Consider the following 25561-nt stretch of genomic DNA (forward strand, 5'->3'; position numbering starts at 1 on the left):
TTAACTCGATCAATGTCAGTTTTGCCACATCATTTCCCCATGTCCTGCCACAGTTCTGATTACTGCGTTACACTACATCCTTTGAAAACCCCAGCAAACCCCTGCTGCACAGCTCACTACTCCTGCCACCCATCTATCATTGGAAAACAGCACGCCTTCCATTTTGAGCAATGGTCTTATTTTGCAACGGCTTGTTCTTTCTTGTTGGCACACTCTTCTTCATCTCTGTCTTTTATTACTGCTTGGACTGTGAGCCCCTGGAAAAGACTTTGTACTCTGCAGAGGGCCAGGTGTACTAAACATTGGGCTATATGAAGCAGCATTTATTCGGGTATACCCATCACAAGAGGTATGAAATAGCATACATAGCAGCTCTCGTTTGACCTCACCCTCCCCACCTCATGCATGTTATCATACCACATGGTCCATTTTAGGGTGGTACACATCCACCATGGTACACAGTATCACACCTTTCTATGGTTTATATTCTATCTCTGTCTCAGTTTTCCTCCTTATTCGTGTCATCTTCAATTGGTAATCTGTGCCTTTCATTTCCCCCTTTATATTCCCCAACCATATAAAATAACCACCAAGAAACAATATATAAACACCAAAAATAAAACAACATATGCAACATAACATATAAATTTCACAACGCTTGAAGTGTTGTACCTGCAAAAAATCCAATCTTTTCATCACTGTATAGGGATTGATCTGGTGTAACATCATAATAAAACGTTCTACAAAGATTACTTTTATATTATTCAGTTACTGCTTCATTCTTGCGAGAAGGTGGAGCAACTCCTTTACACGAACCATGAATGGGGTGGCAAAGACCACCATATACGTCCCTGGAAACGCTGATCGTTTCAATGCCGGATGAAGTCCTGTATGAAAATGTGGTCCCTGGGATACAGTTGCAGTGCTGGTAAAATCAGTGAATCTGTTGATGATGCCTCAGCTGCGTCTTCGCTTCTAGGAGTAATCTGTTGAGACAAGATCTTTCTACTTTTGGTCAAATACCTGTGAAACTCCTACCCCAACAATACTGCTGTTTTTGAGCATCTGATGCTGTGCGTGAGGTGTGAGAGGTGTATGTATTATTCACCCTGTCACTGTCTTGTGCAGGGACCAGTGGCGATCTTTGCTTGGCTACGTTCTCAGGCTAAACAAAGCCAGAGGGAGACAGTGCAGCCAATTCCTCCCTAATGTAGTATAAATCTTGGACATTTTAGATTTCAATTGTCCATTCATTTTTCCAACAAACCTGTTGGCCTGAGGGTGGTAAATCAAGCAGTGTGTTCTATATCCCTAACAGGGGTGCAATTTCTTTAAACAACTCATAAAAAAGGTGAGTTCCATTATCAGACGTTAGGAACTCACATATAACCCAGCAAGGAAAACACCTTGCATACTAGAAATTTAGCCAATGATTTAGCATTTGGTTGTATGCTAGGGCCAGCCTCAATCCAATGGTACAATGGACAAGCCACAGCAATAAGGTACTGATCATTACTTCACCTGATTAGCATGTCCACATAATCTATGTGGAGTCCCCAGAAAGGCCCATTTTGACTGGGCAATGTGCCACACAATGTCCTGCAAGCTTGTCATGGGCTTTTAAGATCACAATTAGTACAACTCATCACATATTCATTAACACATTCTTGTACGTTGGGGATAAACCAGTTCTCCTGGATGTCAGCTGCAATAGGCTGTTTAGAAATATGTGCTGGTTAATGCCATTGATCAAAAGCAACCATGAGCAACTCTTGAGGCATTACTACTTTAGCTATAATGTTTTGTCTCCATATCAGATCAGTTGGTGACAATGAGCACCGCCTTTTAACCAATAGCTTTTTCTCTTTGTGCGGCATCTGACCTTGTAACTTAATTATTTACATAAGCTGTGCTGCAGTGAATGAGTTTTCTAGCTGCAACTGTTGATTAGCCAACTCAGATTATACGGTTACATCTAAGTCCCGCAGATATGCCGCTTCTTTGGCAGCCTTCTCTGCTGCATCATTGCCAAGTGAGTCGGGGTCTGTATTTTGGGTGCTGGCGGCGCATGTACTCACTGCTGCGGTTGTGCAGGACAAGGCATAAATTAATCTTTCCAACAAGGCCCCATGCTGCACCAGCATGCCATCTGACCTCCTAAATCCCCTCCACGCTCATCTGGACAATCCTGAATTTACACTGGTGGTCATGTACGCCGAGTCGGTGTATATGGTCACTAAGCATACTTGAGATGCCTCTAATGCTTCAATTAATGCAACCATTTCAACTTCCTGGGCTGAATAGTGTGTTGGCAACCTCTTTTGCACTACAACCTCTTATTGCCCATCCACAAGGTGTACCACTGCTGCAATTGTGTGTCTCTGGACAGTCGACTGGTCAATCGTCGATAACGAATCAACAAAGAGGACCTTCCCTTCTTCAATTGCATACTCCCTTGCTTGTATTAAATCATATGCGGGACCTTTGTATTTAACACAATCATGGACTTTCTCACCTTATTGGAAAGGTATTGCAATAAACACAGCAGGGTTCAGTGTGCAACAACACACAATGTAAATGGATGAGATTGACAAAATAACTGCATAGACAGAAGCTCTTTGTGTGGTCAGAGTGGATTTAGATCGCTCAATAATTGCAAACACTGTATGCTGTACATGTATGGTCATGGAGCAACCCATAGTGATTGTTGAGGACTTTTTAATAGACAGGGCCACAGCAGCCAGTGCCTGTTCACAAGGATATTAACCCTGCATCACTGAATCTTATATGCCACTATAATATGCTAGGGGTTTTTTGTCCAATGGATGTTTGCTGAGCCAACACAGCGGTTATGACCTGACCATTGGAATGTGAAAACAAACACAATTATTTTGTGTACTCCAGGGTTAATAGTACTGGTGCATTACTTATGTCATTTTTGAGTTCCAGGAAACAGGTATTACTTTCTCTTGTCCATGTGAGTGTTTCCTTTCTTTACTGTGCTTCCTGAAGTCCCTTCAGAAGAGGCTTTCTGTAACTAGAATAGTTAGTCAAACCCAAAAACTGCTGCATTTCCTTAACTGTAGTTGGCTGCAGTGTGTTCTGTACTCGAGTCTCTCTTTCTGGGGTTACTCATTTCCCTGCAGATTATATTAACTGTCCAAATACACTACCTCCTTCTGACCATATTGCATTTTTGACTTATCCACTTTGTATACTTTGTCTACAAGCAGTGTTAGCCGTGTTACTAAATCTCCTCTACATTGGTCTTCTGTTGTACTGCACACTAGGAGGTCATATACATACTGAATGACAGTACTCTGTACATATATGATACCCAAATCCATGTTGAGTACTCTTTTAGAAATACTGCAGGATTCACAGGACCAATGAGGAAGTCTGGTCTGTTAAAACCTTTGCCCGTGATAGGTAAATGCAGTGAGGCATTGAGAATCTGGGTACAATGGAATGGAAAAGAACACATTTTGCAAATGACATTTTTCAAATCAATGACAGTGACTTGCGTGTCCCCAGTAGGTATATTGCAAAGGATTTTTGCAGGATTTGGTACTATTAGGAACTGAGCTTCTACACTATTATTCAATGGGTGTAAATCCTGTATCATCTTCCAACTTGATCCTTTTGCTTTTTTGACAGGATATATTGCTGTGTCACACAGAGACTCTGAAGTTACTATGATGAACTGCTGCCATAATTCCACAATTGTCTCATGTATTCCATCATCTGCTTCTCTCGACAATGGATACTGTCGAACTTTGGGTACCACTGCTCCCTGCTTCAACTTGATATGTACTGCTACTGTGTTCTTCAAGAGCTTTACATAATGGGGGTTGCCTGTCCATGAAGTGTTGGGTACCATTAGCAGAATAGATTGAGCAATAAGTACAGGAAAAGGTGCAATCCATGCTGGATTATTATTTGACATGGAATACAAATCTCCAGTATCATCTCATCATCAATATCAGCATCTTCAAAAAGCTGTCCATCTGACACCCAACTCAAAACACAGAATTGTGTGCCACTCATCTCCCTCTCTGTCAGTAGCACCACCTTGCAGTCTGCAATCAGCACTCCCTCTAAGTCTAGTGTAATAATGATACCCGGAGCATGGTCTTGGGGAACTGCTGTCCTGAACTAAAATTCGGACTGCATTATGCAATGTTAATTTCTGATATCTGGCCCCCAACTCTACCACACAGTTGCTCCATACATCAACAAATCAGGATGCAAAGATATTCCTCTGGTAGTGCCATCACTGTGCAAAGTCTGTTTTGTTGCCAAAACCCTAGCATAACAAATTCCTGATTTGGAACACAGTACCCCTCGTTCCGAAAATGAGATAATTATAATTAACTCGCTTCGCAGTTCCCTACTTAACAAGTTTCACATGGAAAAAAAGCAAAGCTAACACCTCTTACCTACCTTGATGGGTAAGTCTTCTGTAAATGGAATCAATTGTATTTCCCCAGAGAACCCCTGCATGCCCATTACCTTTCCCGATAAGGGGCCTTGCCCTTCCTTTATGCATGATTTGGTTGCACCTTTGTCAACCATGAAAAACACATGATTTGTTGCACACCTATCAGGGGTTCCTCTTTCAAGTCAGCAGTGTTTGACAGGACTGGAGATGTCATGGCTCTCTGTTATATTATGTTATGTTATAGATACTTATTACGTGCACGTCCGCTCGAAGGCACCATGGTGCGAATTAGTACATAGCAGAACCACAGAGAAGAGTGCAGGAAGATACAATCAGCAGAAGAGTGTAGTCTTAAGAAGATGGCGTAAAGCTAAATGGTTCTCGATGGACTTAAGCTTTAGAGGGAGACTATTACACAGCCTACCCACCACCACAGAGAAGGCTCTGCCACCCACTCTCTGGATGCAGAACCTGTGTCCCACCACCAATCTCTCACCACTAGAACAAATGGCCTGGTTGGGACATAAGTCAGGAACTTATCCTGGAGAAATTTCGACCCCGCTTGATAAGCTGCACGGTTAACAATGCATAACGATTTAAAAATAATCTGTTGCTGCACTGGGAGCCAGTGCAGGTGACACAATACTGGACTGATATGGGCACCTTAAGGAGTACCAGTCGCAACTCGGGCAGCTACAATTTGGAGAAGTTGCAGTCATTGAATCAGACCAGCCAACTAAGACAAATAAAGGGCATTGCAGTAGTCTATCCTACTCGAGACTAATACAGACACCATAGGAGGGCGTAGATGGGCCGGAAGAAAGGGCAAAACTCAGCAAAGAACTTGCAGCAAAAAATGACCAGACTGGCACAGAGCACTAACCTGTGCCACCATAGACAGTGATGAAGACAGATAAACCCCCAGGTTTTTCACCACTGTAACTGAATTAGAAAAAGTGCCCAAAGAAGCAGGCCAAAAGGAAGAGAACCATGATTCGGGGGTGGCAGAGGATCCCATCACCAAGACCTCTGTCTTGTCCCCGTTCAACTTGACTCTGGGTAAGTCTCTCGTAACCAGGACTAATGTCTGGCAGAGGGACTCTCAGGACCCCCCCTTGTTAATTTGCCCGTTCAACTTGAGCCAGCTGGTACTCATCTACTCCCCCATGGCCAAGAGACACACATACAAGCGAGACGACACACCATCTCAATCAAGATCTAAGTGGACCAGGATTTGTGTGTCGTCTGCGTAAGAATAGCACCTAAAGCTGTTGGAGCAGTTGAAGGTGAAGAGATGTAGATATTAAATGACATCGGGACAGGAAGGATCTCTGGGGGACACCGCACAACAAAGCGGGAGCAGAGGACAGAAAAAGAGGAAGAGAAACAGACAGGGCTCGACCGGCCAGGAAGGAGGTGAACCAGGCAAGCAGAGGGCCTGATATCCCTAAAGCTGCCAGCCTAGAGAGGAGGAGGGGGTGATCGCTTGTATCGAAAGCCTCTGACAGATCAAGTAAAATCAGGGCACCCACTCCACCACTGTCAGCCACCCTAATCAGATCGTCCAGGACAGAGACTACAACACTCTCTGTACCCCGTCCTGGCCGAAAGCCAGACTGAAAAGGATCAATAATTGAAGACGATTCCAGAAAAGAAGCGAGATGAGGTGAGATCAAAGCTTTAAGAAGCTTCATAAAGAAAGGCAATAAATAAATAGGTTGACAATTAGACGAGAAGGAAGCATCAAGAGATGGCTTTTTAAGAAAAGGGATTACAGTGGCTTGCTTTTGCTCAGCTGGAATAAGCTCATGGATGCAATAGTGGTTCAGAGCCTGGGGAACTATAGGAATAATCCTGGGCAAGAGATCCTGCAGGACAAATAGGGGAACCGGGTCTGATGGAGCAGCAGATTTAATATGGAAGATGGCGGATAAAACCGCCTCATCGGTGAACACGAGAAAAGTGTCCCAGCTAGCCGTAGTTGGAGGGCTGATGTCAATCACCGGTGTCAGAGGCTGAGAGATCTTAATAATATTCTGAATATCAATGATTTTTGACTGAAAGAAGTCTGCCAATGCATCACAGTGAAACTGGGATGGCTATGCCGTTGGGAGAAAACATGTAGTGGAGGAAAAGACAAATATTTCATGACTGAAAAGAGTTGTTTGGATTGATTTAACACACCTTCTATCCTATGAGTAAAAAACTGCTGTTTAGTAGTCTTAATCAGCAAGTGATAGCATCTGTACAGCAAAGTGAAAATGGCTTTATCAGTAGGATTGTAAACCAGGCACCATTTGCGCTTGGCTTGACGACCCTTAAGCTTTGCTGCTGTCAGGTCTTCCGAAAACCAGGGTTGAGAATGGCAACCATGAACCTTTGCAGGATTCAGAAGAGCAAAAAGATCTCTGTGGGCTGTCCTAATCAGGATATGTGTTTAAACCTTGGGAATAGGAATGGGTTAACACCCACCACACTCACCCCTGTATACACTGTGCTGTGCGGCACAGCTTTTTTGTCCTTTAATTGTGATGCAGGCTGTTTTGTCTGTTGATGTGCATACACTTGTGCGCTATTGGGCACTGGGGTTGCTGCTGTTGCGGTGCGTGTGCTTGATTTGTATGTTGGGGCTGTTGCCCCTGCTGGAGCACCTGCATGGCAAATGTACCATATGGGGAGCTTGGATGCATCATTGCGTACTGCTGTTTATATGAAATCGGGGCTGATGGTCCACTGGGATAAGTGCAAGGATCATACAAATATGCTTCCCGGCTCCTACATTTTTGCACAAGATGGCCCATTCTCCCACGTGACCAACATGGTCTGGGTCCCTGAAATCTTGGCCCATCCCTCCAAATCCTCATCTTCTACCCCTTCTTCCTCCTTGAAATCCCCCAATCCCTTATTGATACTCTCCATGATAACCTTAGTTATCTGGATAGCCTTGGTCTACTCTAGTGCCATTCTCAGTTCTACCTGTGCTATTCACATTTCTACCTGGCCTACAGGCGGGCTGGTAATCAGTGCTGTTTGTATTCTCAATTTAGCTCATTTGCTGTGACTTATCCACCAATTTGTTTTATTTCTCCTATCGTCACCTACATTGTTGTATTACGGTTGCCTGAATCTCTGGCCATCACTTTGCTTTGATCCCCATTACTTTGTCCAAATATTTCTATACCTCCTTTGGAAGTCTGTTCTTTAAGGCATAATACAATATTGCTATATTCTAGTCCAATGGTCCTCTGCCTCTGCACTCCATATCTACCTGAATTTGAATTATATAATGTTCTGGGTCTTTGTCTTCTTTCATCATACGCTCCATAGTCGAATGCATGTCCAGTGTGTCAAAATAGGCTGCCCTTAATGCAGCCCATACTTTTGCCCAACAATCATTAAAATATGCTCTATCATAATTATCATCACCCATTTATACCTCTGGGTAACCTGCTTTTATCCAAACCACTTCAGCTTGGGCGAACAAGCTTTTCATTTCCCCTAATGCTACTGTGGTCTGTTTTTCAAATGCATATATCCATTTGCCTGCTCCTGCTGTGAGCAATGGCAGGGCCTTCAATAAATTGTGTCTAGCCATGTATGGCCAGGGCACGTACTGTGCCCTCTGGGAGCCTTGATGTAGCAATGGAAGCTGTATTCCCACCTGCTTGGCTGGTAACTTTCTCTCCCCAATGCTTCCCCTTCACCACTGCCAAGAGGTCAGGTCCAGCTCCAAGTTTTGGGCCCTACAAACTCTCTAGTCTTGGTGTCACTGTGGGTGGCATCTCCACTCCCTGTTCCTTATCCGTTCGCCATTCCTCCTCTTCGGCTACTCCTGCATCTATATCTGATGTATTCGACTCATTATCCAAATTTTCTGCAAGTTGTAATGCCTCTTGATCCCTCTAATTGTGGCTGTCATCCTTCGTCTCAACATGTACGTCCCTAATCATGGTACTGTCAATTCAAAATAAAATAGCACCTGATTTCCATTCACCATTACCTATTGGCCGCCTTTCTCCCTGTTCCAGCATTACATGTGCAAGCTCTGCCTCTATCCTTCGAACAGCTGTTTCGAAGTCTCTCCGTGCTCTGTTCTCAGTCTCCATTATTAATGGGTATGCGTGGCATTCGCTAACGAGGGCTGCAGGTTCTTTTCATAGGTTCCAGGTGCTCCTGTCATGCGGCTGCATGGGGCACCTACTCAGGTTTAGTGTAACCTGCTGCTGCTTGCACTGGAAAGCACGGCTGTGTGGGTGGTGGGGCCATGGTGGTTCCGGGTATATCAAAAGATGCAGGGGTTATATACAGTGTGGGGGAGACACAGGGCACTGGTTTTACAATGTCTCTCCCTTAAAGGTCTTCAGGACATCTTCCAAATCCTCAACCATTCTCCAAAGCTCAAGAATGCCCTGCCTATTCTTCAACTTCCTCTCCTTATATTTCACAGCTAAATAAATATACAGATGGCCCAGCAGATCATTATTATTGTTTCCTTCTTCAGGCCCAGGTTTATACATTCCTCAACTCATTTCAGTGACCCACTCACAATGGCACTTCATTACCTTTTCTCTGTATCGCAGAAGCTCATTACACATGTATTCAAGTGGGGTAAGGTACTCATAGTTATGTCTGATTTTGTACTCATAATAATATTTTATTTACAAAACACCAATCCAGTGGTGCCTATCTACAGCACCTGCCCAACAATGCCCACAATCCTAGTTCCCTATCCCCATTCTTCTCACTACCCAACACACTTATTACACCGCACCTCTTTTCACACAACTCAACAGCCACATTATACCAATTCCTTAAACACCTTGAATCACAAATCAGTAAAAACAATTATATACACACTGGTTTAGACCCTTCCTCAGCCTCCTCTTCGAGATGAGGGAATGTTCCTCCTTATGCCTCCTTATGTCGGTGCAATGGAATCCCAGATCTGCCATATAATGGAAATACACAACAAAATCACACTTATTTACACAATGGTTTAGACCCTTCCTCTGTCTCCTTGTCTTGGAATGAGGGAATTTCCCCTCCTCACACTCCCTTTTGCTGAGTGGAGGGATCCCACGTTTTTCCTATACTGGACCCCTACTTTACTTGCAGCGTTACCTTCCCTCCACAATGGAGGATATTCTGTTTCTTTTCTTCTCTTTTTCTCACACTATCCTATCATGATGTCACCTTTCCTATCAACAGAAAAGATACTGCGGGCCACCTTAATATTAAAAAATATATAAATAGATATGTGGTCTTTTACAATCCACACACGCCCTTATCTGTTTATTTTCTCCCACAACAGTGCCCTTATATCTATGTGTTCTCCCAATATCCTCTGATATGGGGTCTTGTCAATGGCCAGCACAACTGGGAGCAGCACCCTGCTCCAAAGAGCAGGCAGGCCTTCTGCCAACACAGAGCCTGCAAAGGTCTTCAAGATGTGCATGAATGATTGGTCAAAGGAGACGGGTGCTGCACCCCAGAATGCACAACTGGCACACCCCACAACCATATGGAGAGTCTGGGACCACATGGGGGTCACCAATTCGTAAAGAGAATAGTAACCCGAAACCTCTGTTGTATAAAATAATCCAAGCGACCAAATGATCAAAACACTGGTTTGCAAGGGAAAACCAGGTTTATTACATGCAGAAAGTCTGAGATGGTAGTGTAGAACCTAACTGACACAGAGATTGTTACGCCCCAAGAAGAAACAGGTTATATAGTGAAAAACTGCAAATAAGAATACATAGCTTACAATGTGGTGCCACCACTCTCATTGGCTACCACTTATAGAACATGCTAATACACCACTTTATTACCTGGACCAATTGACCACACCTTATCTAAACCCATTCCCCCGTTCACATGGCACACTACCTCATCGCTATTAAATACAGGTACAGGATTGCCTAATAAGTACATTGTTAGAAAAATAAATCATAACTGTCACGTGATGTGCACATCTCTGATCTGGACACCTGTCAAGCAAAACTGGCAAGGCCAATTCTGTTTTGATAAGACAATGGATTTTATCATTATACCAGATGTAGGGGCACACACAAATTGCACCCTGGAATTTATTGGCATCATCTCTGCTCCTCTTATCCCAAATCACGGAACGTTCCAGGCACGGCTTCCCCCTTATCTCCTTCAGATCCCCTGTGCCCAGTAATGATGTGACCAGGGCCCCACTCTTGAGTCTGAATTTCATGAATGTATTTGCCTTTTGTTATGTGTCTACTTGTATTTCAAATTGGATGATTGATCCTTGGGTGAGAGCAGTAGTGCTCTAAATATTTGTCTGTCCTATTGACATCACAAAACCTCATGCCCTATTCTCATGAATTTGTCTTTCCAGGGGCAAATCCATTCCCATCCTCCCCACAGCTAATATTCCCTTCATAATGCTTTCAGGCCCTCCAGCTGGATAAAATCAGTGTGTATCTGTGCACTGGGGGTGCCGCTGGATTTGGCTTTTCTCTTGGGGGATGTAAAAGTGATTCTTAGGGAGAATTCTTTTAGACTTCCCAACTCAGACTCCATTTTCTGGTACTGACTACTGTCTCCCAGAACATGTAAAGTTGCCATAGACTTTATTAGTCTCTTAAAAATCCACAGACCCAGTCCAAACTATCTTACAACTGGAAAGGGTTAATACTTATCCCTTTTTGTCTGTTTCTCTTGGAGCGTTGTTTTGCTCCCTTTTCATCAAGACTTGGCTGGTGGCAGCGAGCGGTACATACCCTATTTTTCCTCCCGCGGTTATCTTAAATAAACCCGCTAGACCATATATGTTTTATTTCGGTTCCGGCTGGCTTTATTCCCCATTTCTTTTTTAAATTGTTTTTTGTGTGTTTTATTCTGAGCGCCAAACCAGGTTTGGTTCCTTTGTTCACCGTCTTTTTGCTGGCTTCTACGCAGAAGCCCTCCTTTGGCGCCTGTATGTCTGGGGGAACAGGAAGTGAGGAAGGGGTTTAGGACTCCCTGCATGTCACACTCTGAACTGATTGGCTGTGGTGACTGTCCCAGTGGGACAGCCACCCTGCTGTGTGATTGTCAGCCAGGGTGTGTGAATGGGGGAAAATTGCATAAAAAGCAGGTCATTGGGTCTGGAAAGACAGAGTCACCACTGGAACGAAAGTACCGATGAGGAGCTAATGGAAGAGGACCCCTACCACGACTGAACCGCCCGGTGTAGCCCTGCTGCAGGTCTGAATTCTCGAACTAGAATAATAGAGAAGATCCTCAGGAATCTTCTTACCCAGAGCTGGTGGGACCAACCAGTTCGCCCAAACTGCAAGCCAGGACTCCCTCCTCTGGTCGAATTTGCTGTATAGAGCTACAGGCCGGATAGCCAGGAAGGTCGGACCCTGCTTGGGTTTTAAGGAGCGCACCTTTTATTTGTTGCTTTGCTCTGCTGCTGGTTTCTTCCCTGGGCAGTGCAGGACCCTCCAGTCTTCCTACTTCATGTCAGTCCGACAGTCGCTTCAGGAACGGTGAGCCTGCAGGAACTGCCAGGAACGTCCGCCTCAGCTACAGCTTCTTTTCCATTTAAGGTACTGTGCAAATCCGGTTTTTCATTTCCTTCCGAAATGGTGAAAGTGTGTGAAATCTTTTTCCGATCCGAGGGCTTGTCCTTCTCCACTCTTTAAACTAAGTTTTCTGCCGACCAACTTCGTCCTGAACTCTTGGCAATGACTTAACCGCAAACTACCCTGAGCTGTGTGATTTTGAGCAAAATACTTTTGTCCTATTGACTTTGGCCCTAAGCCTTTTTGATTTGATTCAATCACTGTAGTTCCTCTTTCTAGATTGCCCTGCTTACCTACCAGTTGGTGCTGTTCAATTTCTGCCTAACTTTGTCTTTCCCTCCCTTTTTAATTTCTGGAGTGCCATTTTGCTCCCACTTCATTTGTGAGCTTAACTTGTCTGGAACCTATCGGGAGTGGTGAGGTGTATTAAGAGTGTGATTTTTAAACTGCTTTACTTTAGTGAAATGTTATACAACTGATGTGTAAATAAATGTATATTCTTTTAATCAGAAACCTTGAGTCAGTGTTTGTTTAAATCATAGTAATTGCTGTCCTTTGTGTAAATATTGATACTGCTCACTTGCTCTTGAGATAACTCTGGCTGCTCAGCCATCGCTATCACTTGTACTGTGTAGTACGGGCTTGTACCAAAGGTAAATTTGTACTGTCACTTGTAGTCTTAATTGTGTGTGGTGTTCCCAAAGGCTACTGCATATAATTCTGCCTAACAGGGATTTATCTTGGGACTAAGCTAAATTGAGTCACAGCTCCACATCATGGCCAGTAAAATATTCTGATTGGTGTGTACTAGGCCTTAAACTCCAATTTGGCAACACTCCTCCTGCACACCTTGCTCTTACCACAGTACATTTCAGATTCCATCTTCCACCTGCGTCAGCTCTTTCCTTGCACTTCATTGAAAAACATAACTTTGTATACAACTCATAAACATTGCCCTATAACCTCTGTAACTGCAACATGTATGTATGTGTGGCTCCTTCTGTGTTGTTATATGTGGTAATAAAAATGAATGTGTGCACCTTCTGCTGTGCACAAATCTTCCCGTTCACACTGTGGTACATGATACTAGGTTTTTCTCAGCCTGAAACGTTTTTGACTGGCTGGGACGCTGTAAGTGCATCCCAACAGAGTACAGCATGGAGGAAAGGGAGTTTCAGATAGGAATTCGGGTATTGAGTAGATTGCATCCCATTCATATTCATTACTTGGGATAACTTCAGGTTGACACACCTGCAGGCCCACGCCCTGTTGTTGTACTGCCTGATACTGCCTTCCATCCTGAGGCAATACCTCTAAAGTACTATCCAAAATTCTCTCACTTTAACAGGAAATTTGATGTTACCTATTTCCAAACTCCAAATGTAACTTCAGCACTTCCAGACGCAATGTTCTGCAAGTAAAACAGAAGTAATCAATCCTTGAACTTGCAACACCCCATGGTTAATGGGAATCCTGTTCTTTAGCTCTGTGGTGGTTCATAAAGTATTTATATTATCATACTTATCAAAGGTTATCAGGTCATTATTGAAATCATCCACAATAATAAGTTCTGGTAACAAAGATGGCTCTAATGGCAGGATCACAAGCAAGAAAGCTTATGCCTAGTGCATCAATTCAGACTTGCACACATGTTCAAAGAAAGGCCATCCGTGGCTCATTCAGGGGATCTATAGCTTTCATTATCATCCAGTTATCCCAAGAGCGATTTAATTGCATTAATGAGTTAATTCGTTTCAGTAGGAGGAGCCTCTTGATAACAAGGATGTGTGGGTTGTTGCATGGAAGAATGGTAACTATTATTTTTCCACTCCACGTGATTCTTTGGACGGTGGGAGAAAACGAAATACAATACTTAAAACTTTCAAATACGGTACATCAAGATATTTCAACAATGCTCAAGTTACTTCTATTTCTCAATCGATTGTCATGCATCAATATATTTGCAGGATATGTAATTAGCTGCCAATAAAATAGGTTGCACATTAGTCTGCCATTTTCTTAAAAGGCACATCATGCTGGCAAACTGGACATTCCAGTAGCAATTAGTGATATGCCTTTCTGTCCCTAGAGTGGACACCGCCAGCTTGAGGAATTATCAAATTGTCTCATTCTCAGTACCGGGCCCCATCCTACACCCTCTTGTACAGCAAAACATCAGCATGCCCGCTTTCACCAAGATCAGGGGCAGGAGAAAGAAGAGAGAATATTCATGCAAGCTTCTAGTCTGAGCCCTCAGTCACCTGGGCAATCAATGGAATGTCATGCTGCATCTTGTAACCTTAGGTTTCAGAGCAAGCTGATGGATGCCCCCTTCTCGCTGAGGCGAATTACTAGACCCACACGCCAAAGCAAGCTTAAATTGATGTGCTCCCACTGCATTTCCCTAATGGCAAGGCATTGCTGTCTTTACAAATAGCAGAGTTTATCAGGTAGGTGGAGGGGAGTCCTCATAGAATCCTGGGTCCTGTGTAAGCACAATTTCACCTTTGGTACAAGCCTGTACTACACAGTAAAGTGGTAGCGATGGCTGAGCAGCCAGGCTTATCTCAAGAGCTTAAGTGAGCAGTAGAACAAGTTACACAAAGGACCAACTAATACAGTGATTCAAATAGACACTTACTCAAGGTTTCTTGGTAAAAGAATATAAATGTATTTACTCAGTCCGTTAGAAAACATTACAGTAGCATAAGCAGCTCAACATCACACACTAATACACCACAAAAATCAATCTGGTAAGTAAATGAACAGGTTTAGCTCCTAAATGAAGTGGGCGCAAAATGCCACTTCAGATACTTAATAAAGGAGTGAAAAAACAAGGTTATAAGAATAGACAGCCCAAATACATTCATAGGCATGGCAAAGGGTTTCAGTTGAATACAACCAGCAATTCTTCTCAATAGGCCTTGGCCAAAGTCAATAGTTCAGAGTCTTTTGTATAGGATAGCACAGTTCTGGTAAGTAACGGTTGAGTCTTTGCCACATAGATTAGAAGAATTTGGCTAGGCAAAAAGTTTGACGAATGTTAAGGGAAGCATGAGCTTTTGTAGTTGAGGACAGTTTCACGCACTTTCCTTGATGGCCGAAAAGATTTCCGGACCGCGTTTGCACAGTACCTTGTCAATGAAGAAAGCTGTAGCGGAGGCAATTGTTCCTGGCAGTTCGAGCAGATCTCGCTGTTCCTGAGCTTCAGTCGTGGGGACAAGAAGGAGGACGTCGGAAGGTTCCTGCATTGCCCAGAGAAGAGGCCAAAAGCTTTAGCAATACATCTGTTTAAGGTGTGAGTGCCTTAAAGTCCACAAGCTGGTTTCCTTCCCTCTGGCTATCCGGTTTTCAACAGCACTCTGATGAAAATTCGACCAGAATAGGACAGTGTCCAGGTGGCTTGCGAGTTGGTTGTTCCCACCAAACTCAAGGGAAGAAGTTAACCTTCAAAGGCTTCTCTCTCATCAGAGTTTCAGCCAATTCAGACCTGCAGCAGGGCTTCACCAGTTGTCCAGGAGTTGCAGCTGTCCTCTTCCTTCCTCTCCTCTTTGGTTCTTTCGTTCCAGTGGTCGACTCTGCTTTCCAAGTCACAGAGACCTGCTTTTAAACAGTTTTCCCCCATTCATTCCAGCCTGGCTGTCACTCACACAAGGACAGCCACCCTGGCCAATCAGGCCAGAGTGCATTCAGGTCTCCTAGGAGACTAAGAACAGGGAGTTTCTGGCCCCTCCCTCACATCCTGCCCGCCCCCGACACTCAGGCGACAGAGGAGGGTTTGAACACTGAAGCCAATGAACAAAGGGACCGAACCTGGTTTGGCGCGCAGAGACAAACACAAGAAAGAGCTTTCCTAAAAGAAATAGCGAAAAAAGATGACCAGAGTCTGTTTTTACAGATAGGTCTTGTGCGCCATATTGAAAAATATGGCTGACTCAATTTTTAGCTACCGTTGTTAGCAGTCGGGAAAAATCATGGTAGTTTGATCTAAACCACTGCCACCAGCCATTTAAAGTAGGAAAGGATAACATTTTACTGTTACATGAGTGTTTTGACTCAGCAGAAGCTAAGCAACCCCTCCAGCACTTTATAGGAAGATAGTGTGTGCTGGGTCAGTAAATTTAAAGAGACCAGTAAAGTTAATTTAACTTTACATGCTCTGGGAGACAGTAGTCAGTCCCGGAGAAGGTATTTAAACCTTGGGGAGTCTTTAAAACACCCCTGTGCCACTGGACTGAAGATGCTGTGTGACACACAGAAACAGATGATGCAATGGAGTTTGTTTAAAACACCATATCCAAAGAACACAAAAGTAAAACACACATCAAAATACATGAAAGATTGGGGAAAAAAAGGCTCACACTCTTTCCAGGTAAAAAAAAATCAAATCCCAGAAATCCAGCAAAGTTGCAGGGGGTCTCAAAAGGTAAGGGAATAGCACATTTGGATAATTATTCCTAACACCTGTCCCCCCCAGACTGAGGGACAGGAGGATTTAATCCACTCCTGGAGGAATCTCCTTACTCCAGTCGGTCAAACATCCTGGAGAGACCATCAGTATTTTGGTGGTGACACCCTGACCTGTGTTCAATGGTGAAATTAAACCCTTGCAGGCTGATTGACCATCTCAGTAGTTTTGGGTTTTCCCCCTTCATTTGCATCAACCATCTCAAGGGTTGGTGGTCAGTCTGAATCACAAAAGTAGATCCATACAAGTATGGCCTACACTTCTTCAGTGACCACACAATAGCAAAGCATTCTCACTCTATGGGTGCCCACCTTGTTTCGGGTTCCTTCATCTTCCTGCTGATCAAGGAAATGGGGTGCTCTCTACCTTTCTCATCCAGTTGACTAAGGACTGCACCTGCAACTGTATTTGAAGCATCTGTCTGCAGAATGACGGTTTGGTTATAGTCAGGAGCTCTTAGGACTGGAGCTTGACAAAGGGTTTTCTTTAGTCCTTCAAAGGCTTCAGTGCACTACCCATTCCACCTAACATTTTTAGGGAACCTGGGAGAGGAGATCACATTCAAGGGAGCAGCTATGGTCCCATAGTTCTCAATGAAGTTCCTATAGTACCCAGTGAGGCCTAGGAAGGCTCTCGCTTGTTTTTGAGTAGTAGGGTGGTCCAATTGTGTACAGCTTGCACTTTGCTAGGCAATGACCTTATTTACATTTACTAGCCTTTATGGTCAGGTGGGCCTGCTCAATAGCCTGCAAAACATTTCCTAGGTGGTCAACATGTTCTTTCCAAGTAGGGCTGAACACTGCAATGTCATCCAGGTATGCCATGCAGACGTCCTCCATCCGATTCAGAACTTGATTAACTATTCTTTGGAATGTAGCAGGTGCAGTCCAAAAGGCATTACCTTAAACTGTTAGAGGCCTGCTGAGGTTGAGAAAGCAGTTTTCTCCTTGGCATGGCCTGTCAGTGCTATTTGCTAATAGCCTGAAGTTAGATCAAATGTACTGAGGTACTTTACTAAACCAAGTTTATCCACTAGTTCATCTGTCCTTGGTAAAGGGTGGGCATCAGTCTTTGTGACTGCATTAAGAGCTCTATAGTCCACACAGAATCTCAACTCCTTGGATTCTGCCTTTGGTACTAGAACAACTGGACTAGACCATGGACTGGTAGAGGGCTCTATTACCCCGAGATCAAGCATCATGTTGACCACCCCCTTTAAGTGGGATCTTACATGATCTGACATCCTGTAACCTCTGTTTTTGACAGGTAAATAGTCACTGGTTTGAATATTATGCTGGCCCCAAGCTGTCAAGCCTGGTGATAGTGAAAACAGGAAGGCAAACTGATTTAACAGAAACTTGCATTCCTACTGTTGTTCAGGTGTCACATTAGAAGAGAGATTAACTCCTTCTACCTTCTCATCTAAAGGCTGCCCTCTGAGTAGGCAGGTAGAGTTTCACTCTCCTCCTCCTCTTGAGCTGAAGCTAGAAGCAAAGCTCCTACTTCTGGTCTTGAGACATAAGCTTTTAGACGGTTGGTGTGAAAGACTGTGGGAGCCTCCTTAGGATTGCTAAATCCACCAGATAGTTCACCTCTCCAAGTTTACCCGCAACCTTGAAGGGTCCTATCCATTTGTCCTGTAGGGCCCTCTGCCTTTTAAGGACCATAACTAGAACTAGCTGGTCTTGAGAAAACTCAACCATGTTGGCCTTCTGGTCATGCCAATGCTTCACCAGAGCCTGACCTGCTTTCAAGTTATCTGATACTTCTGCCATCATGTGTGACATTCTCCTCTGGAGACCTATCACATAGTCAGTGACTCTCACTGGCTTGGGGGAAGGAGCACTCTCCAACCCCTCCTTAATTATGGGCAATGGGCCTCTAACTGGATGGCCATTAAGAAGTTCAAAGGGACTAAATCCTACTCCCTCCTGAGGGACTTCTCTATATGCAAAGAGAAGGCATGGCAGTAGAAGGTCCCACTTTCTTCTCAGGGGTTCCTCTAAAGCACCTATCATGCTCTTCATGGTACGATTAAACCTCTCTACCAATTCATTTGTCTGAGGATGGTAGGCAGTTGAGAACTTTTAAGTTACACCACAGTTTTTCCACATGGCCTGCATGTAGTGGGACATAAAATTGGATCCCCTTTCAGAGACAACTTCCTTAGGAAACCTACTCTGGTAAAAACACCAGGTAGGGCCTTAGCAACAGCCTGAAATGTAACAGTTATCATAGGTATTGCTTCAGGATACCTAGTAGTGTTACACTCACCTGGTATCCACGGGGACGCCACACGATATTGGATGGAGGTCTAAGCGCTATCCCGGAACCCTCTCTGCTTGGTTATGTGCCAGACATTGGGTAGCACCTATAACAGGAGAATGGAGGTGTAAGATACTGGCTCTGTGATGAGTGGACTCCCACCTCCCAATGGTCCAAATCCCCTCCCTTGGAGTTATTGCTCACCTTAGGTTTTTGTGCATTGAACTCTCCGTTCTGAATCTCTGTGCAGGGGCGCGTGGTTGGTGCAGGCGTTTCGTGGACCTAGTTGGTTCACTGGTCCGTGTGCCCTTATGTCGGGTCCAGACTGGCTGTGACTCCGACTCTGCTTGCTGCCTTCCAGGTGAGTTATAATGTCTTTTCCGTCTTTATTCTGTCTCTTTCTTTCCCTCTGTTTTCTCTGTCTTCTCGGCGTCTTGCTCCACGACGATGTTCCCTAACAATGTCTCTTTTTGTTTTCACAGGGCTGGTTGCGATCTTGGAGTTGCCGCGCCAATGGTGAAGACCACAGTGAGTTATTGATGTGCAGAGTGCTGCACTGTTTATTGGTGGTAAACATGGTGGTAGTGGCCAGATCAGTTTATTTTTAAGATGACACATTCGAAAGAATGTTTACAGTACGGACTCAAACAAATGGGGAAATTGGCTTACTGTGATTGGGTGCCTAAATGTCGAATGATGGTAGAGTCTCATAGTGTGTGAGTCTAAATGGTATCTTTTAACATCACAAAGAATCAATTAAGGATTGATATACATCGATGCAGTGAGTAGAATGATTGGAAGTGAAAAAGGTATCTCCAAAAAAGCACAGCCCCGAAGACATGCACGGGATATGTATCTAATGGCACTCTCCCGCCCTTTCTCTCTCCCCCTCCCCCTTTTTGCTCTCTCAACTCTAGGGCAATCTCCTACTCTGAACTTAGAGATTCACCATCACCAGCAGAAGAAATATGACCACACACTAAGGGGTGTTGGTCCCTAGCCCTGAAGAAAGTGGTTCTAACAACCTTAATACCACTGAAACCGGTCGGCTTCTATGTGACCTGATTGGAATAATTATGGATCAGATATATCCCCAAATCAAGTCACACCCCTGATCCCAATACGAAAAGGGATCGTGTCAATTAAATTTTATAAAAACTTGAGGTTCGGAGTTCACATCAAGAAATACACCTCCGGATCACAAGGGATAGTAGTTGTTTATCGACCAGCCTTGGACCATACACTCTAAAGAATGTTTTTTAACAACTATGATTTATGATACAGTTTCATGAGTTCCATCTCTCGACTTATATAATTTCCTCTACAGCCGAGAAGATATTAGATCAATACCTCTACATTTTTTTTAATAAAGGTTGAATTCCAAAGAAACAAAATAAACATGTAATGTTTTATTTGGGAAACAACAGACCATGTGAAAAAACCTTGAAGGACAAAGTAATAACAGGAATCCAACAGTTTGGAGCAAACAAACCTCATATGAAAAAGCAATATTTGAATTAAATTGACTCAAATCAAATTGTGATATAACAATAGGGAAGATTTGAGTTTCAGATCCCCCAACTAGGTTCCTATTTTGTGGATACTTCAGGTTTTAAGAGTGACACGTGGAATACGGGATGGATCTGTATATTTGGTGGTAAAGCTAGTTTTACTGCCACAGGATTTATAATAACCTTGATGGTATAGGGCCCTAGATATCTGGGACGAAATGTTTGAGTTCCTCTTATGGGCACGTGCCGAGACACCAACCAGACTTCATCTCCGACTTGATAGTCTGGGGCTTTTCTTCGGTGTTGATCAGATAATCTTTTTCTGTCTTTTTTTGGCTTGGCTTGAGTGATAGTTGTATGTAAAGTCTTCACCGCAGGCATTTCCAAGGCCATGGGGGTATCTAATTCAGAAGTACGTGGGTGCCTTCCATATACGGTGTAGAATGGACTCTGTCTGGTACTGGTGTGTAGCAAGTTGTTGTAGGCATGTTCGGCTATCCACAGCACATCCTTCCAGCTTTCCTCCACTTGATGTAACATGCACCATAGGTATTGCTCTAGTGTCTGATTTGTCCGCTCCGTTTGGCCATCTGTTTGGGGATGGTGACTAGTGGACAGACAAATATCGATTTGGGCAATTGCACAACTCTTCCTCCAGAAGTTAGACACAAACTGACTCCCTCGGTCAGAAATCAGGATGGAGGGGAAACCATGTAATCGTACGATTTGCTCTAAAAACACCTTTGCCAGACTGGATGCGTTTGGTAGACCCTTAAGTGGAATGAAATGGGCCATTTTAGAGAATAGGTCAACAACCACTAGGATAGTGTTAAACCCTTGGCAGGGAGGCAGATCTGTGATGAAATCGAGGGAGAGTGTGTGCCAAGGTGCAGGTGGAATTTCCAGGGGTTGAAGAAGGCCCATAGGTCTTTGTTTCTGGGATTTATTCTGTGCACATATGCCACATGACAGAATAAACTGCGTGATGTCCTTTCACCAGGTCGGCCACCAATAATTTCTTTTCTCCTTGGCTAGGGTCTTGGAAATACCTGGATTTCCTTCTATCAGGGGGTCGTGATAAGCAGAAATGACTTGTTCTTGTAGTGCCTTATTCGGTAGATATAAAACCCTCTGAAATACGGGAGTTGGTTCTTTGTTGTGTAATGTTCACCTTGAGTGGTCCAGTCTTGTAGAACCTCAGATTTCATTATGAGCTTAATTTCCTTTTGGAGTTCGTCCAGTGATAACGTTGTTGTAAGTCCTAGTAGTTTGTCACCTGGAATAATGGCCACCAGTTCTGGGGTTGAATATGCGTTCTCATCAATACCCATGCGGGATAGGGCGTCGGCTTTTCTGTTCTGGACTCAAGGCCGGTACATGATTACGTAATCATATTCTGAGAAGAATAAAGCCCATCGGAGTTGACGGGATGATTGAGCCTTTGCCGTCTTGAGTTATTGTAGGTTGCGATGGTCAGTGGTTACTGTGATGATATGTCTGGCGCCTGGGAGGTAATGCCGCCAAGCCTTAAAGGCTGCCTTTATCACTAGGAGTTCCTTGTCTGTTATTGCATAGTTAAGTTCAGGTATAGTACATTTTTGCGACCAAAAGGCCACGGGATGTAGCTGGCCTGTTTCGGGAACCCTTTGGGAAAGAACATCCCCCATTGCCATGCTGGAGGCATCATTTTCCACTACATATGGGAGATCTGGGTGGGGCTGTCGTAGCAGGTAAATCTTTTCTTGAGTTCCTGGAAGGCCTTCTCTGCCTCTTCTGTCAATCGGAACAGATTGTTGTTTATTCGTAATAAAGAAGTGATCGGGTGCACAGTCTGGGAGAAAGCCGGGATGAATCGGCGATAAACGTTTGCAATGCCGAGCATATTGGACACCGTTGACTGAAGACGGTGATGACCAGCTAAGGATGGCATCTACTTTGTGCATATCCATCCGGACGCCTCTGGGAGTGAGGACAAAACCAAGGAACTCGACTTTGGTGACATGGAAGGAGCATTTTTCAAGTTTGGTGTATAGCTGGTGCTGTCAGAGTTTTGCAAGGATGGAGCGAACTTGCCTGACATGGTCCTGTTTAGAAGAGGAGTACACCAAGATGTCATCGATGTAAACTAGGGCGCACACATCGATCAATTCCCATAGTACATTGTTAATGAAGTAATAGAATGCGGCGGGAGCGTTGCAAAGCCCAAAGGGCATCACCTGTTATTTTTACAGCCGATACTTAGTACGAAGGGTGGTCTTCAATTTGTCTCCTTTCTTTACACGCATGAGATGGTAAGCCCCCCTGAGGTCCAATTTGGGCATCCTTGACTTGGTCCAGCAGTTCTGGGATAAGGGGTAGGGGATAACGGTTTTTAACTATTACCTGTTTTAGTGCACAGTAGTTGATACACGTTCTCAAGTCCCCCTCCTTTTTGGCTATGAAGAATAGGGGCGATGCTGCCGGGGATTTGGACAGGCTGAGAAAACCGTTTGCCAGGTATCGGTCCAGATATGATTTCAAGTGGCGATTTTCAGGTTTGGTGAGTGCATAAATTCGACTACACAGGATTTGTGCAGCAGGTACGTGGTCGATATAACAGTCATGTGGCCTGTGAGGTGGTAAGGTATTAGCCTGTTCTTTTTGGAAAACGCCTTGGAAATTGTGGTATTTGCTTGATAGTGTACTTGTTACACCTAGTACCAAGGCCTCTTTATCTTGGACAGGTGTCTCTGGGCCAGACAATGGCATTTCCACTTGGTAGCATGCATGAGCACACTCATTGGAGAAGGCTAATTTCTTGGCTCACCAGTCGATGTTAGGATTGTGAGCCACCTACCACGGCATCCCTAGAATCAGCCGGAACTGAGGGGCCTTGATAAGATTGAAGGCAATGGCTTCCTGATGTCCGTCTTGGCACAAAAGGGTCAATTCTGCTGTGCGTTGAGTTACAGGACCAGAATCTATCTCCGTGCCGTCAACAGTGGTGACCTACTCAGTTGTAGTTTTCTGACACAGGGGAAGCCCCATCCTTGTTGCCAGGCCTTGGTCTATGTAGTTACCAACATCTCCGCTGTCTATGTATGCCTCCACAGCATGCATCCGAGATGGTTGTTGGTGACTGATCAAAATCACATGCAGGGCAAGGTGTGAGGTCTGTGGCTCTTTTCCTTCGCTCGACAAACGGACCTCTATGCTTGCTGGACCTCGACGTTCTTCTAGGTTATGAATGGAATCTGGATCTAGGGCTTCAGGATCGGACCGCCGGAGAAGCAGATGAGCAGGGGCTGGGCACGGTGAGCGTTACGCTGCAAGAGTGCAGAATAACTCAAACTGTGTTCTGCTGTTTGGGTGTGGTTTAAATAGCCCAGGTAAAGTCGTTCATAGTTCCATGCCCAGCCACACCCAAAACACTAGACCACATGGCTTGGTTCTAAAGAACTGAGCTGTGTAATAGGCCTCCATGTTGGATTAAGGTCAAAACTGGTATTGCTTTATTCCTAATAATGAGCCTGGCGCCAAAGGCACCAGGACTGACTCTATGGGCCTCATTCCGAGTTGGGCGCAAAGGGATTACCGGAACTGGTAAGGACACCGGTGCCATTAAACCCTTTGCGCCCTAGTCCGAGGTCCCTTAGCAGGTCCCTCTTTTAATGCCTGGTCTGACTAGGCGTTGTGGACGGGACCCGTTAAAGGACTTCGGAGCTAATAGCGGTACCGCAAATTGCGGTACCGTTATTAACTACTTCCCCATTCCCATTGAGCCCTATGGGGGCTGAAAGGGGAATGGGGAATGGTTTTTTCAATGGGGACTTACCGGTCCCTCCAAGGTCGGAATGGACCAGTAAGTCCCCATTGAACTAACCCAGAGGCGGTACCGCTATGGGAGGCAGTTAAGGAGCTAATTGCTCCATGGATACCACCATACTCCGAATGAGGCCCTATGTATGTTTCTGATGGATTTTCAAGGCCCTTGGGGCCAGTGTGAAGGGCTTTAGCCCCACTGCTGCCAGGGGCTGTTATACCTGAGGGGGTCGGGCATGGATCGTCAAAGCAGCATGGTCTACTACAACTAGGATAACCCTGTCTCCTGAAGATGTGGGAGGGTCCAAGGGACCAACAATGTCAATTCCTACCCTCTCAAAAGGAACTCCCACCACTGGGAGAGGCACCAATGGTGCTACATTCTTGGCTCCACTCTTTCCAGAGGTTTGGCAAGTGTGACAGCTCCTACAGTACTTATCTACATCAGCCCCTAATTTAGGCCAGTAGAAGTACAAAGAGAGCCTTTCCTTGGTCTTCTTGAAACTCAAGTGACCAGCCAAAGGTATCTCATGGGCTAACTGTAGGAACTGGAGTCTGCTTTCAAGAGGCACTATAAGTCTTCTGTAGTCCCCTGGGATAGACTCAGTCGGTTCACTGTAGGCCATCTTCCCAGTACAACCTAGGCTTCTCTGGCTCTTGCCCATCCAGCTGGGAAACTGCCTATTGGTGAAGACCTTCAAGAGTAGGACAATCTCTTTGACCTCTGCTGAAGTCCCGCCTGCAGGGCCCACCTTCTGCCAGTAAAGACTACAGCTCAGGATGGTCTGCAGGATCAAGATCTACAACAGGAGCAAGGTCCCCTTCCAGCTCTGATTCCTCAGCAGCTGATTCAACCACATAAGGTTGCTCCACACACCCAGTCTCAACTGGTGGAGGGATCACAGGTGTGATCTTGTACAGTCCTCTCTGGGAGGTCCTTGTTGGCAGCACAGGAGTGCTGGCTGGTTTCTTTCTGGAGGTTTTAGGTTACCCCTTTTCCTCCTTCTTTGAAATTGCAGTAAGTAACTCCGGTGGACCGGGAGTTATAGTTTCTTCTATAATCTCCTCTGGAGAGCCCCTTAAGGTACGCGCTCTGGCCTCCCTAGCCTGCTCCTGTTTCCTTTTGCTGGGAGGCCTGGGGGTGCTTGATACAACTCCAAGAGTTTTTAAGTCATTCCCCAACAGGCCTCTCCCAGGTACTTCACTTTGCACACTTACAGGTTTCTTGACAGTCATATCATTACACTGGATGAGAGCTGCTAACTGTGGAAGAATTTGGACAGGGCCTCCAGCAAGCTTAATTAGGAATGTGGGTCCCTTAGCAACATCCTCCTCCTTGATTGAATCATCAACTACAGTTATGCTGGCCCCAGTGTCTCTAATGGCAGGGGTCTGCTGACCATTCACAAGAACACTGTCTTTGTAATACTCTTTAGTATTGTCTGGAATAGAGTTGTACACATCTAAGTTCTGTTGTTCCCACAGACACAGTAATACTAAAGAAACACTGGCTGAGACATTCATGGGTTCC

This window comes from Ambystoma mexicanum, chromosome 1q (assembly GCF_040938575.1).
Source record: "Ambystoma mexicanum isolate Mex_15411 chromosome 1q, UKY_AmexF1_1, whole genome shotgun sequence".
NCBI lineage: Eukaryota > Metazoa > Chordata > Amphibia > Caudata > Ambystomatidae > Ambystoma > Ambystoma mexicanum.